Raw genomic sequence first — 13516 nt, 5'->3', positions numbered from 1 at the left:
GAAGCACTGGGTGTAAGGCAAAAATACACATCGTACAGCCAAAACAGAAAGGACTTTCTGTATGCAGTCCGGTTACAAAATAATGTGTCCATTTAAACAGATTTATAAAACAAAATAAATGTATCACAGGATTCAAGCTTATGTTCAAATTTATGGTGGCGGATAATGGCGTTTAACTGTAACAAAGAAGAACTTCAGAAGTTTACTTGCGCACGTAAATGCGGATTATTAACAGCAACATCAACAATTTATAGCCCAAAATCAAACAATGAATGCCTCAATGGGCTTAGCCGAGTCTGTTTTATGACAGCAAGTTTGCACTCCCCAAGAAAACGAGAAAAAAAAAAAACTTAACACCAAAAAAAGAAAAGAAAGAAAAAAAAAACACCTTGTGCGGAAAAAATAGAAGAAATCTCGGGAAAGGCCATTCAGAAAGGGACGACTTCCGGGTAGGTTGGGGGACCAGGTTTTTGTGTTAACCCGGTTACGTGTGGCCATATTAACTCACTGAGTGGCGTGGCGGCCACTTTTCATTCCGCGAATCGTCGGTGGTCCATGCCGGGGTTGTAAAAAAAGCACATAGATGTGTCTTACTTCAGAACATACGAAGGACTAAACTTATCTATAAAACTTAAGAACACTATGATGTTTGGTTGTGTTTTTGGTCAGTTTCGTGAAGGTTTATACTGTATACGAGTTTAAAATTTAATAACAGATGCTGGCCAGCCACGTACAGTTTTTCATTTAAAAGAAAATACAACGTAATTCAATAATAACATACTGTAAAGCAATACAGTTAATCAATAATGTACCAGTACTTTTAAAAGTAGCGTTTCCACATTGGCAGGGAGACACAGGCTCCCACTTACTTTCAGAGTCACGGCAACCGAGGAGAACATTTGAAATTTTTGCGCAGTTTAATGCCATTGAAGACTATTGGAAGAACTCCATTAGGGGCTCGCACATGTCATTTTTTTTTCTTATCCCGCTTTTGTGCATTCATATAAAAGCACTCATTGTCTTGACCATGGAAGCCCTTTTTTTGCAGAAATTTCGGTGAAATGTAATAAAAAAGGGATTGTGCAGCTTCAATGAGCATTGATTACAAATACCCTATTTCTTACTCCTCCCGCATGGCAAATGGCCCATAGAAATCGTTTCTGCGCCGTTTTCTTGTTGCTGAGGCAACCGAGGTTCTCAAAGGCTTTTATTTGACCACATGACTTGGATGTTGACGTCAGCAGGAGGCAGAGTTTGGTACTTCGTCTCCCGAGTCAAAGCCGCCCAGCAATCGTGCTGGCTTATATTTTTGTGAAATAGCTGTTGTTATCTACGTGACTGCACTCACTGTCTGTTAGCTCATTGCAAAGGAAAGTGCGCAGTTATGGAGTATTGAATCTTTGTGAGAAGTCTTTGGTGAGTGAGCTGCTTTTTTTGTGTTCATTCTACCATCTTGCCTGGATTTTCATGTTGTATTGTGCTTCCTACACAAAATAGTGAAAATGAAGAAAATTAACTTATGTGAGTTAAGCTCAAACGTGTATTTATTTAAAATTGATTTTATCCCCCTTGCCTGATTATATTTTGCTTCACAATGACTGTATGATTGTTTACCGAAAAAAGGTTTTTTTTTTATTCTTTGGGACTAGGGTATGGGCGCGATGTTTCCGTTTACTGCGGGGGAGGTGGCTCAGTAGGAAACGAGCGAAAGTATATGGCATTTGCACTTTCACGCAGTAACGGAAGCAGATCTGTAATAGTCTCGATGTGCCCTTTCAGCGTGTGTATGTATAAAAAAAATACTTTTGTTTTTCATTCGGGCTACATTGCATTCGTTAATGTCACCTGTAGTAAACTGGTAACATTTTATAAAGAGTGAGGATATATTTGTGGGTGTAAGTTAAGAGAGAATGACGAAAAATACACAATGCTTATTTTTATATGTCGCATTAAATGCATGGTGTTCGTAAATTTTGGAACACTATTTTCAGCGATTTACCCAAGACTCGAACTACACTGAAATATGTAAATCGTGCTCGAGTTATTTTTCTTTCACTTTTAGTACTAGGGTGTTGTACCGTGTTAGCCATTATGAATGCAGAGAAAAGCCAAGCAAAGTGACACCTTTTATTGGCTAACTAAAAGGATTACAATATGCAAGCTTTCGAGGCAACTCAGGCCCCTTCTTCAGGCAAGATGTACAGTAATACAGAGACTGGAGTTCCCTGTGTTTATATACACTCTAGAACAAGAAACAACACTGGTAAATCTTTAAATCAGAAATCTTAAATGTAAAAAATTAATAGATTCATTAAGGCTAGGGTTAATTTAACAATAGAGAGAAGAACAATGTATGGTCAAGATCTTTGGATAAGATAACTATCCAAAAATGTCTTTTGAAGTTTCTAATGAGTTTTTCAAAACAATGTGAGTTTGTAGTCAGGTTGTCTGTGTCATTCTGAGAGATGTAAACAATCCTTATATATGGCTATAAAACTCTTGTCTTTATTCAAGCCATGTTGTATTACATTTTAACATGAGTTTAACTTCCCATTCTTTTCTCTCTTGCTGCCCATAAGCACTGTGACTTTAAAATCCCTCTCACAGTGTACATGGCTGTTTGAAGTGGGCCGCTACAGGAACATCTGTGTTGCCACGTTTAATGTGGAACCTGTGTAAATTCATTCTCTGACGGAGTGTTTGTCCAGTTTCTCCCACATAGAGTGCAGTATCAGGACATTTCATGCAGAGAATTAGGTAGACCACATTAGATGATTTGCAGGAAAATAATCCCTTTATGTGATGTTCATGTCAGCAGTGTGGTATAACTATATGGTCTGTATTGTAAATGTGGTCACACGTTTTACATCTTTTCTGTAGGCAGGGAGATGTGCCATTTTCTGTTGGTTCATTTAGGGAGCTTCGGACATTAATTAATTGCTAAAGGGTTTGGTGGTTGTCTATATGCCAGGAGTGGAGGTTCAGGAAATACATTTCTCAGTGTTTGGTCATTGTTTAGCATCGGCTGAAGTTCTTTTATAATTTTTCAAAGTGTTTCAAGATGTGGGTTGTAGGTGACAACAAGGGGGATGCAGTTGTTGTTGTCTTTGTTTTTATATTCCAGATGGTTGTCTCAGGGTATGGCAGTAGCTCTTCTTATTTGAGTGTCTGTCGTTTTGGGGGTATAACCTTGTCTGATAAAATCTTGTCTGAGCTCCTGTAGTTGTTGATCCCGGTCTGTGAATGTCACCCTGATGTCTCTGATTTAAAATTAATAATGAATCAAATTTAAAATAACCAGTGAAACGTATGAATTTGAAAATAATCAGATTTTTATATTAGTTTGACCATCACAATAAAAAAGAAATACATTAAACAATACAAACTAAAGTACACATAGTCTTTAAACAAAAAAAGTGCATTTAACTTAACCAAAAAATACATACCGTAGATCCCGTTATATAAGCCGAGAATTTCGTCCTAGATTTTTGGCTTGGAGTTTGGGGTTGGTTTATACAACGAGTATCGTTTCAGATTCAAGATTTCCAGCGCAATGCCGGTTTTGCCGATGAATACGGAAGTAAATAATGACGAAACCACAGAGTCATCTTTCAGATGAAGAAGTAACTTTGCATGCCGGTACTTTAAATTAAATAAAGAATTTATTCAAAAAAGTGTTTTATTTCTTGATTTTATTAATAAAATTTATAATAAATTATCGGGAAGTTTAAAATGAAATTTTTTGTTTTGATTTACGATCAACATCTTGCGTTACGAAAGAGATGTGGTCACGTGTATCTGCTTGCGCGATTGTAAACAAACAACCGAGAGCGTTAGTAGCGTCAGTCGGAGCCCAGATACATGTGTTTGTGGATGTAATTTCCGTCATTGCAGTGATTTACCTATATATATAATTCATTAAGACCATGCAAGCACGACACATAATTGCTAAGGAAGGAAGAGAAGGTAAAAGTAAGCGATCGCAATCGAAACGAAGATGGACATTGTGTGGAAATATCTCCTCCCTTACTGCAGCCCAAAGATGTCAAATTAAATGGTGAGTACAGTATGAAATTGTTTCTAGAATAGAATGCCTTTTATTGTCACTATACGCATCTACAATGAGATTAAAACCAGCTCTTTCAGTGCAGAAAAAAGTTCCATATAGGGCTTGAATGGTTGTTTTTTAGCTTTAGCATAATGCCGGATCTGCGGCCCTGCTTCTGCTTTCTTTCCCTCCTCCGTCTGTGTTGTCTCCTAGACCCGACAACAATCCACGGAGAGCCCGCTGGTCTCTCTATGTTGTCTGGGATGTTGTGCGTGTGATGAAAAACACTCGAAACAGATGTCTGGCTCTGGACACCGATGTCTATAAGGTTCTGATTGGTGTAGCAGATGTTCGCCAAACCGATTGTGCACAAACAAGGACAAAAAAAAAAAGTACAAAAACAACAAAAAAGTGCACTGAAAAGAGAGCCCTGAGCCGCTGCGACCATGCGTGTCGCCATGCTCCTAGCTTAATTGAAGTAGGCTTGGCACTTTTTATAACTTTTTGGTTAGTACATTAGAAAAATGATTGGTGTTTTGGTAAATTATGCACATTATATTATACATCAAAAATGCCGGCAGTCTCAAATTCTCGCCGATAAACATTACATATAACATTAAATATACCCGAAGAGAGTTTTTTGAGATACAAGCTGTCACAAGGTCAATTTTTTGCCTTGAGTTACGAGCCAAAATTCGAAATATGAGCCATCAAAGAGCTTGTCGCCGCACATTCCGAGGAACTGACGACGGAGGAGTTGACGGAACTACAGACAGGGCAACATACGGAGGTTCTGCAGGAGATCGGTATCACGGAGGAGGTTATCTCTTCAAGTGAGATAAAGGAAGTGTTTCCAATGTGGGAAAAAGTTTTTAACTTTAAAGAAAAGAAACACTCAGAAAAAGTTACAACTGGTCATGCAGCGGTGCAATTTAATGATGCGTGCCTAACACTTGACTTTATTGAAAAGAAACCCTGAAAAAGTTGCAACTGATCGTGATGTCAAAGCCGCACTGACAAAAAACAGAGACATAGGTATACAGTGGGGTAAAAAAGTATTTAGTCAGCCACCAATTGTGCAAGTTCTCTCACTTAAAAAGATGAGAAAGGCCTGTAATTTTCATCATAGGTATACCTCAACTATGAGAGGCAAAATGAGAAAAAAAAATTCCAGAAAATCACATTGTCAGATTTTTGAAGAATTTATTTGCAAATTATGGTGGACAAAAAAGTATTTGGTCAATAACAAAAGTTCATCTCAATACTTGTTATATACCCTTTGTTGGCAATGACAGAGGTCAAACGTTTTCTGTAAGTCTTCAAGATTTTCACACACTGTTGCTGGTATTTTGGCCCATTCCTCCATGCAGATCTACTCTAGAGCAGTGATGTTTTGGGGCTGTTGCTGGGCAACATGGACTTTCATCTCCCTCCAAAGATTTTCTATGGGGTTGAGAACTGGAGACTGGCTAGGCCACTCCAGGACCTTGAAATGCTTCTTACGAAGCCACTCCTTCGTTACCTGGGCGTTGTGTTTGGGATCATTGTCATGCTGAAAGACCCAGCCACTTTTCATCTTCAATGCCCTTGCTGATGGAAGGAGGTTTTCACTCAAAATCTGATGATACATGGCCCCATTCATTCTTTTCTTTACACGGATCAGTCGTCCTGGTCCCTTTGTAGAAAAACAGCCCCAAAGCATGATGTTTCCACCCCCATGCTTTACACTAGGTATGGTGTTCTTTGGATGCAACTCAGCATTCTTTCTCCTCCAAACGCGACGAGTAGAGTTTTTACCAAAAAGTTCTATTTTGGTTTCATCTGACCATATAACATTCTGTCAGTCCTCTTCTGGATCATCCAAATGCTCTCTAGCAAACTTCAGACGGGCCTGCACATGTACTGGCTTAAGCAGGGGGACATGTCTGGCACTGCAGTCCCTGGCGGCGTAGTGTGTTACTGATGGTAGCCTTTGTTACTTTGGTCCCAGCTCTCTGCAGGTCATTTACTAGGTCCCCCCGTGTGGTTCTGGGATTTTTGCTCACCGTTCTTGTGATCATTTTGACCCTATGGGGTGAGATCTTACATGCAGCCCCAGATCGAGGGAGATTATCAGTGGTCTTGTATGTCTTCCATTTTCTAATAATTGCTCCCACAGTTGATTTCTTCACACCAAGCTGCTTATCTATTGCAGATTCTGTCTTCCCAGCCTGGTGCAGGTCTACAATTTTGTTTCTGATCTACTTTGACAGCTCTTTGGTCTTGGCCATAGTGGAGTTTGGTGTGTGACAGTTTGAGGTTGTGGACAGGTGTCTTTTATATTGCTAACGAGTTCAAAAAGGTGCCAGCCTCTTACAGAAGAAGTTACAGGTGAGAGCCAGAAATCTTGCTTGTTTGTAGGTGACCAAATACTTATTTTCCACCATAATTTTCAAATAAATTCTTTACAAATCAGACAATGTGATTTTCTGGATTTTTTTTCCTCCTTTTGTCTCTCATAGTTTAGGTATACCTATGATGAAAATTACAGGCCTCTCTCATTTTTTTTAAGTGGGAGAACTTGCACAATTGGTGGCTGACTAAATACTTTTATGCCCCACTGTATATGATATTTTGAATTTTTCATTTTATGACCTTATAGTACATTTCGGAAAACATTGTGGCACGGATGCAGCATTATTCATATTCATTCGCATACCTTCTTGCGGTTGTAATCAATGACCGCATTTTTTTTTTCCTCCCAATCTTGCCCAGTCTGCACAGGACTCTACAAGGTGTGCCATGAACGCTCTTCTTTTCTCAGTGGACCTTGCACAGTACATTTGCTTTGATTGCCACCAGGTCAAGCTTGTTATAGCACAAGCAACCGGCCACACCTGCGTGCTCCTGCTAGCACTGTATAAGCTCACGCCTTCTGGTGTCAGCATGCAGCAGGTGGGGAGAGAGAGACACAAATATATGTGACATTTTGAAGAAATCATCGTATGACCTGAATAGTACCAATCAGAAAAAATCGCACTAATGTAATATTATTTGAAAACGAACAGATTGGGTGTAAATTTGTTACTTCTAAAAGTTAGCTTTTTTTTACTTTTATTTTCTCAGTCTCGTTCACGCTCTCCCTCCCTTCCTGATCCGACCCTGACTAACTAATAAATTCTTAAGAGACGGCAGCATCACATCTCCAGGATGCTTTCGTTTAAGGTGCTCATGCATTGCGATGGTGCTGCCATGAAAAGAAAGCTCCGCTTTGCATCATCTGCATTCAACTTTTTTTCTTTTTTGATGAAGTGCTCCCACACTTTAGAAAGTTTCTGTCTCAATTTTTTTCCATCTCCTTCCCCCTCCTCTATCCGACTCACCAATGCAACCACGTTTATTTTCCTCTACATCCAGACGTTCTTCTTTAAAACATCCTCGCATCCAAAGGGCAACCCTACAAAGACTTAAGGTAGAAGGTGGCATGGCTCTACCTAAGTTTCAGTTTTATTACTGGGCAGCAAATATACAAACTATAAAAACCTGTACATTGACAAAAATGGATGAACATACACAGGCCCAGTTTGCAATAGAAATAAAATCCTGCAGCACTTCTTTATATTCCTTGCTTGTACCCTAGTAAATACAAGCTATCGCCAATATACTAATAACCCAATTTTGCTTCATTCACTCAGAATATGGAACCAATGCAGGAAGTACTTTAAGACAGAGATGCTTTTATCTGTGGCATCTTTGCACTATAACCACCTTTTTCCTCCCTTTCAAACGTACGCAGCTTTCAGTGCCAGAGTACAATGGGAAAAGGATCTCTCATTCAATATTTCGGAAAAGGAATGGAAGGCAGCAATGCACAGAATTTACTCAAACGCCATATGTGCAAAGCATACAATTATTCAACTTAAAATCATCTGTTGAGCACATGTGTGGTGTTAAAAATTGTCCAAAATTTTTCCAGGGCAAGATCCAACCTGCAAACATTGCAATCAAGTTCTAGCCTCATTGCGTCATTTGTTTTTGGCATGCACCAAATTAACATAATTTTGGACCAAAATCTTTGAATGCCTTTCAGACAGCCTTGGTGTCACAATCCCTCTTAACCAACTAACAGATGTGTTTGGTGTACTTCCAGATGGGATTAAAGTGGAGAAGGACAAACTGTAATTGCCTATACTTCACTTTTGGCACATAGGATTCTTCCAGTTAAGCAAGATAAGTCTAACTCGCCTCTTTTCAGTCATTGGGTAACCAATGTTATATACTACTTGAAATTAGAAAAAATTAAATACTAACTTAGAAGATTTGTGCAAAACTTTTATAAAACCTGGCAGGATCTGATTAACAGTATTTTAGAATAAGCATTTAAATTGAGGAAGCGGATTCTCTTCCCCTTTTTATTCTATTTATTTACTTACTTATCTTTTCTACTTTTAAAGTTTCACAATGTTGGCCTAGCTCTCTTTTCTCATGGGTGGGGGTTGAGGTTTTGTAAAATTTGACTTGCTTGTAAGGAATGTTGTTTGATTTTAATAAATTCAATAAAATGTTAAAAAAACTAGATTTAATTCTAGAAGAATTGATTGGATAGGACGAGGGAGCTTTGTTGAGCTGAATGACGTGTTTTCGCCTAGATTGCTCTAATCTAGTTAAAGTGCTGATCATCCTCCTGATGCACAGGAGACTATTTTGTACATGTTCCTGGAATTTATCAGTGAATTACCTTGTCGAAGACAAGTGAACAAAATCACTTCTATATGTAATTATATGCAACCATGTATACTTTCCCTCACAGAAAGGTTTTTTACAGAAGCCAGCTGAATGGTTCTTGCTCAGACAACAACAAAAGCAGTATTGAAATGGGGGAAATGTCAGGTGGTACCATGGGAATTACTGCTGCTTCACATAACTACAGCATACTTTGCTGAAATTCCAGCCTAGGGATCTCCTATACATTAATACCTCAGTTAATGAAGCAGATGTATTCCAGGACTTCAGTTTGTCATAAATTATTTTATCAGAGGTAAATGTACAATAAGAAAATTCAGATTCATTTTTGTAATGTCAGGGTTGGGGTGTTAAGGCTGTTGTCTATGACAACGCTGCCTCCATTCCAGTATTCCACAGCTTCTTCCATTCTACTCCATGTGCTCTCATCAATCTTTTTCCCTAACTGTGCATTCATGCTTCTGGCTTTGCCTAACACTGCTTAGTTGGGTTGGGGTAAAACCATTTGTCTCATTTTCCCCAACCCAATGGGCCGAACTGTGCCAGGATCTTTTAGGAGACTTGGTGGTGGCCACTAGCAGATAGTGATTTGTTGTTGTTTCTTTGGTTTTGTCTTATATTGAGAAAATTTGAATTCAGACTTTATATTTTCTTAAATAACCAGAAAGTGATCTTCATTATTATATTAGGCACAATGGGAACAAAAGATACAGTAATCCCTCGCTACTTCACGGTTCACTTTTTGCGGATTCACGACTTTGTGAGTTTTTAAATGGAATAGTAGTATTTCCTAGTCTAAGAACAACAAAACAAGTTCGGTGACTAAGTGCATTGTAACACGGGCTGTGATTGCTACATGGGAAGGAGACGACAAATCACAGCTTCCCGCTTTCTAATCGGGCCCGTGATTGGTGCTTTGACTGATGCCCAGATCCCACAGCATCTCCCCTTGTCTCTCTGTCGCAGCCGTTTCGCTTCAAGCTTTTTCGCCGAGCGGTTTACTTTACACTGTACTGTGTGTGATTTTTTTTTGTGGTTTCTTTGTGTTGAACTTGGCTTGAATTTTCACCCCCTGCAATGGCTCCCAAACGTGCTCCTTCTTCTAAGGCTGGTGCTGAGCCTAAACGCCAATGAAGAATGATGACGATCGCTGAGAAGGTGAAACTTCTGGATATGTTGAAGGAAGGGAGAACGTTCATGGCTGTGGCCCACCAACATGGCGTGAACGAATCCACCGTTTGCTACATCAAGAAGGAAGAGGCGAACATTAGGAAGACGGTTACCATCTATATATCTGCAGACTGGCTAAGGATCTGCAAGAGCGGTCACAGGAATGGGACAACAATATGGTTCGATCGGTCCTATTTTGCAGCAAGGTCGACGACGTCATGACCGCCTACAAGCTGCTCTTCGACCAGAAAAAGAAGCAGCAGCAGCAACTGCCAATCACAATGTTTTTGCAGCCTCGCAAAAAAGAGCCAGTTCCTACTACTACTACGGATACACCTTCAGAAACCGTGGAAGAGGTGCCCCAGGAAATGTTAGGTAGTTCCCCGTTATTAATAGAGTAAAGGGTGGGTTGTAAACAGTACAGGGAGGGTTTAAAAACGTCCAAATACACGTTAAATAATTAAATAAATATGGTGTCCCTACTGGTGTCCCGCGGAAATTCAGTTATTGCGGCCGGCCTTGGAACCTATCTCCCGCAATAAACGAGGGATTACTGTATACTGGTAATTCTGATTCCGAATGGGCTACTTAATTATGATTTTAAACCAAATCCTAAAGCCAATCCTAATCTTTTTTGACTATGGAAAAACTATTAAAAAAAAAAAAATAGGTGGCAGGTTAAGGAAAAGCCAAGAAGGAAAGAATATCTTTACAGTCAGTCAACATTAAATCAACTGTTTGTAACTAAGCTACTTTAGGTTGTTGAATGTATAATTTGTGTATTGCATTGTAATATTTTGCATAATGTGAAGCGATTAAACCACGTTACATTTTCCTCATCAGTTTAATTTTTTTTAAAGAAAGCAAATAGATCCTGCGTCTTTTATATAGGTAATAGACATGCTTCTACATTAAGACAAATACTAAACAAATTATAATGCAGAGATACAATTAATCTAAATTTTACTTAAAATGAAAATAAAGTGAAGTGATAAAAATGTGTTCATAAGTCCAAATTGACCGTGTTTGTCTCTCTGTGTTGCTACAGGCTATTAAGGCTATATTCAAACTGCAGTGACAATGTAGAGAACACATAACATTGGGGCTGTTTTGCATTTAATATTTCTCTAAAAAGAGTGAATCTGTGTCAGATACAGTGGAACCTTGGTTTACGACCAGAATTCGTTTCAAAACTCTGGTCGTAAACCGATTTGGTCGTGAGCCGAAGCAATTTCCCCCATAGGATTGCATGTAAATAAAATGAATCCGTTCCAGACCATACGAACTGTATGTAAATATATTTTTTTAGTTTCTGGGCACAAATATCTATACTAATAAAAGGCAAAGCCCTCACTCACTCACTATCTCACTGACTCACTCACTGACTCATCACTAATTCTCCAACTTCCCGTGTAGATAGAAGGCTGAAATTTGGCAGGCTTATTCCTTACAGCTTACTTACAAAAGTTGGGCAGGTTTCATTTCGAAATTCTACGCATAAGGGTCATAACTGGAAGCTATTTTTCCCCATATAATGTAATGGAGTCTTGAGTTGGAGATGGCCGGGGGGCGGAGTTTCGACATCATCACGCCTCCTACGTAAGTACGTAGAGCACAAGGAAGAACTCCAAACAGCGATCAGCACAAAACGCCATTTCACAATTGAGAAGGCAGAAAAACATTATGAAGCAAATGATGCATACAAGCATATTCATAAGTACAGCTACTGCGGAAACAAAGCACGGCGTGAACCGTAAGTTTATATTAAATTAAGTTCATAGGCTACCACTAGCGCTTGTAATTTAGTGCCTGCCCATATAAGGCCGCCCATCAGCGCAATCCAATACAAACACTGCCGGTAAATATTCACGGTGAAGGACTGTGCTTATGCAGAGGAAGATGAGATGGTCAGGGTGGTGTTTGGCACAAACTCATTGAAACTGCGAGAGAAAGTTTTAAGTGCCGGGTCTTAGCTGACATTACACGAGATGGCACCAGTACAGCTGGGAACCTTCGATGCAAGAACACCAAGCTGCTCACGGAACTGACGCAGTGCACAGACAAAAGCAACAGTTCCAAAGAGTGCTGAACAAAACCAATTACACAATTGAGAAGGCAGCAAAAAATATGAAGCGCCTTATACATACAATCATATTCATAAGTGCAGCTACTGCGAAACAAAGCACACGGTGGAAAAAGTGAATGTCCTGCTAAAGGAAGACAGTGTAAAAAAACCCGTGCATGCAGTTTGTCACATCACAGATAAAAAGGAAGACGAGCTGTTTATTGATGCAGTAAGGAACTAATCGATGAATGAAACCTCTTATCTTTACAACGATTGACAAACACGGAATGTAACTTGAACACATCCTACAAATACGAGCCTGATTGAAAGAAATAATGATAATCAAATCCTTGATGACAGCAACATTCAATAACACTCACAAAACAATTACTGTATATTGACAATCATGTTACGCTATTTTTAAAATGTTCCCTTTTCTTTTCATAACTTCTACTTCTCCACTGCGATACGGGTATATATATAAATGTATATATATACCCGATCTACAATACATACTTTAGCATAGACAAGCCACACGCTGTGGCTAATTGTAGAGTCTTCTAACGCCGACATTCGAGGTTCGGGATGTACTGACTATGTACGCTACCCGATTCATTTTACCTTCGATCTCCTTGGTTTGGGACGATGAAAAATATTAGGTTAACGCAGAATCATGTTACGCTATTTTTAAAATTTTCCCTTTCTTAGCACAAGCACAGCTGAGAAGCTTCATGCATGTACTCCATAACGCTGCTAAAAATAACGATTTAATCACACTTTCAATTCCAAGCAAACGGAACTTTTGTCAATGCATGATTTCCTGGTACATCCATTACACTGATGCACACATCACAGCTACAAAAATGTTAGAGTCGGAATAAAGCGCTCCTACGACTGATCATTTCGACTTCCCGAAAAGCCTTGATAAAAGCATGGTTTTGTGCACACTGAAAAGCAAGCAAAATTAGATGCATTACAGAAAGCGGACTTTGTGGCTCTTACTGGGGATCATTGGACTTCCGTGACCGTTAGTAATTCTAAATACATCTAATTACAAAATGTTCAATGATCACACTGTTTTAGCCTAATGTACAAAATAATTTTGGCTAATGTTACTCAGAGTTTAAAGAGTAAGCTGGTCAAATTACCTTTTATGTTTCTGACTTATTTTTTAAGAAGAAAACTGCACTTTATGGTGAAATTTTGGTTATTATTATTTAAAGACAATACTATTCTGAAAATGTACTTAAAGTACTTAAACTACCACTTTATTTTTAAGTCTGCCCAATTTTAACCAGGGATGATATTTTTGTTTCTGTTTTGAATTCAAATGCAGTTTAAAGGCTTTTTTTCAGAAATTAAAACAGCTTCAGTTTACAATATTCATGTCCATGTCTATTATTTGATTCTGTCGCCCACTAAAACCATTTTAAATAAAAAAAAAAACATTTGCATTTGGGGCAAATTTACGTGTCGATTACATACCATTAATCAAGATTAATTCTTACACA

The 13516-nt window shown here is 38.8% G+C and overlaps 1 protein-coding gene across 1 annotated transcript in view; it reads left to right on the top strand.

The window, feature by feature from the left end:
- The first annotated feature begins 1236 nt into the window (after positions 1–1236).
- Positions 1237–13516, top strand: part of LOC120515669 (neurocalcin-delta) — a 118277-nt gene continuing 105997 nt past the window's right edge. The window contains exon 1 of the mRNA XM_039736887.1: positions 1237–1416. The gene's annotated coding sequence lies outside the window, so the exon portion shown is untranslated. The remainder of the gene's footprint in view (positions 1417–13516) is intronic.

Source organism: Polypterus senegalus, chromosome 15, assembly GCF_016835505.1.
Source record: "Polypterus senegalus isolate Bchr_013 chromosome 15, ASM1683550v1, whole genome shotgun sequence".
Lineage (NCBI taxonomy): Eukaryota > Metazoa > Chordata > Cladistia > Polypteriformes > Polypteridae > Polypterus > Polypterus senegalus.
The sequence above is the reverse complement of the archived record's forward strand: the minus strand, read 5'-3'. Positions and strand labels throughout refer to the sequence as shown.